Genomic DNA, 2,635 nt, shown 5'->3' on the forward strand with positions numbered 1-2,635 from the left:
GTTCCACTTTGTTATTTGAATTCTAAGTTGCATTCAATAAACCCTAACCAAGGTTGAATAAAGGGGAGGACACAACAAACCTTAACTTTTCCAAGCTATCATGAACCAAGGAATTCACAAAGGTGAGAAGAGATTGGGTGAAACAAAATAGTAACCCTAAAATCCTAGTTCTAACCTTGTGGAAGGATAGGGAAAGAACCCTAAGGGGCTATGCCAAAATATGAATAAAAAGACACAAAAGTGGCATAGAATCCCTTGGTCCTAACCATAACACAAAATACAGAAATAAGAAGGACAAGAAAGAAAGAAAGAAATAAAGAAATAAATAAAACCACCCAAATGTATAAAACCTCAAAGTCGAATGAGTTTGATGAGTGAAAGTGACCATAGTTTAGTTAAATCTTATTATGGGAGAAAAAGTGTACTCAAGCACTTGAAAAACTCTAGGAATTTCAAATACAAAGTGATCAAATGAGTACACAAAATTACCTTTTGTAAAGCGGAAAATCGAACCCTAGGTGTTCCCCCACTCCAAGGAGAGAGAAAGGAGATCACTAGGGTTGACGGTTTTCACTTAGGAGAGACTTTACATTCAAAAGAGGGGTTGAAACCCACAAGATTCAATCCCACACAATGCAAGACTGGATTCTAAATGAGTTTCAAGGGTTGAGACATCAAGGATACCCTCTTTTGTAAAGAATGTAGATAGAAGGGTTGAACTAGGAGTGCATGTAAAGTAAGAAAGATTCGCTTGTAGACGGAGATAGGGACACAGGATGAAGCTATGGACTTGAAATTAGCAGTAAAATGTCAAGACGATGTTGTCCTGCAAATTTGAGCGAAAGTTGATAGGACGATGGCGCCCGGAGTGCACACGGTCCTCCGAAAAATCCGCGAAATGAAGGGGGATCTGTTCGTCTCTGCACAAGGATTCCAGATCTTCAATTACAGCCGCGTACCTGCAACCTACACATAGAAAAGAGAGGATGATTGGGGGGTTAGGGATTAGGGGTTTGCCTTTAGGTCAAACCCCGGTTTTGGAATTAACCAAGAAATGAGAATGCTGTAAATGTAAGTGTTAGTAATGTAATCAAGTACTGATACCTTGTTGTAAGAATGTTTGTATTCTTACATGCGAAGGTGTAATGATGTTGTATGTTATATGTTGAAGGTGATCTCCTCTTCAATGGTTGAATCCTTGTCTTGAATGCAACACCTAGCCTTGAATGGAGACTTAGAATGCTCAATTGCTTGAAGGAATGTTTGAATGCTTGAATGTTTGAATGTTTGAATATCGCTTACACCTCTTGCACTTTTCCACCACCACCTCCCTTTTCTGGGAGGGGAAATGTAGTTTATATACTTGTCAATTAGGGTTAGGAGACTGATTTTTCTGACCTTAGGCTGACCTAGGAGCATTATTTTCCAATTTGCAAACTTGAAGACCCGATGCCCCACAAGAGACCAGACCCAAAATAGGGCCAGGGACCAAGGCGCTGGGTGCCATGGTCCCACCTCTTAGGACAGCGGGGTGCAAGGAGGATCAGGCCAAGGTGCAGAAAGATGCAGTTTTTGATGTCGCAAACAGGTTTTGGGGTCTCCATTCAGGTTCAACGTTGCGCCGCCATCATGAAGACCCGAATGCAGTCGAAATTGCAAGTGTCACAATTTTAGGACGCTACACCTTTTATAAGAAAAAGGTGTGTGATGTCATTGGGCATCAACAATGATGAATGCTACATAGGTGTAGGTCAGGAGACAATAGGCCATTTGAGTGATTAGGGGTTGGGGGATCACATATAGCTATATGATCTCTAACCCCTTAATGCTCGATCCTTGAAAGGCACAAAGCATTGTGGATGAAGTGTTAAGGATCAACGATTCCAACTTCGAACCTTAGATCCATGAAGCCTAAAGCCTAAAGGACAAAAATAAGAATAAAGGGAAAATGATGGGTTTCAGGGATCAAGGGAAGATCATCCCCCAAACTGATTTGGGAGTCTATCACCCTTGAAGCCCGAAGCCCAAAAATGACAAAAAAGAGGAAAAAGGGGGGAGAAGAAAAAGGAAACAACCAAGAGGAACAAAACAAACCAAGCAAAAGCAAAAGCAAAGAAAATAAGGGGACTCTGCCCACTTAATTAAGATAAGTGGGGTGTAAGTTCTGAAGCACAACAAGTTCCATCACCCTTTCCATAGAAGTTGGCACTAAGTGCTTAGATTTTACCTTTTCTATTATCGCTACCTCATAACAATTCCATGTGAAGTCAGGACACCCTTGGCTTAATTTTCTGAAAGCTACCCTTCTACCATTCATAAGTGTTTTAAGTTCCCTCATACATGGCGAGTTATAATGATCAATAATATTCTTCATCAACCCTTAGCCAATCATGGAAACTTCACCCTTGATTGTTTTTGGCCTCATAAACCTCAGCCTTTGAAACCCTCTCAAGATACCCTATTTCTATCCTACTACAAGTATAAAGTCAATAGGATATTGACCTTAAGTAAACCTTCGATGTCCACTTTCCCTACCACTCATAATGATTCTTCATCTATGGAGATGTACATAACTATTCCAACCCTACATCATAGATGTGGACTTCTTCCTACTCCTTCCATCCTGTATTGTCAT

This window comes from Cryptomeria japonica, chromosome 1 (genome assembly GCF_030272615.1).
Source record: "Cryptomeria japonica chromosome 1, Sugi_1.0, whole genome shotgun sequence".
Taxonomy (NCBI): domain Eukaryota; kingdom Viridiplantae; phylum Streptophyta; class Pinopsida; order Cupressales; family Cupressaceae; genus Cryptomeria; species Cryptomeria japonica.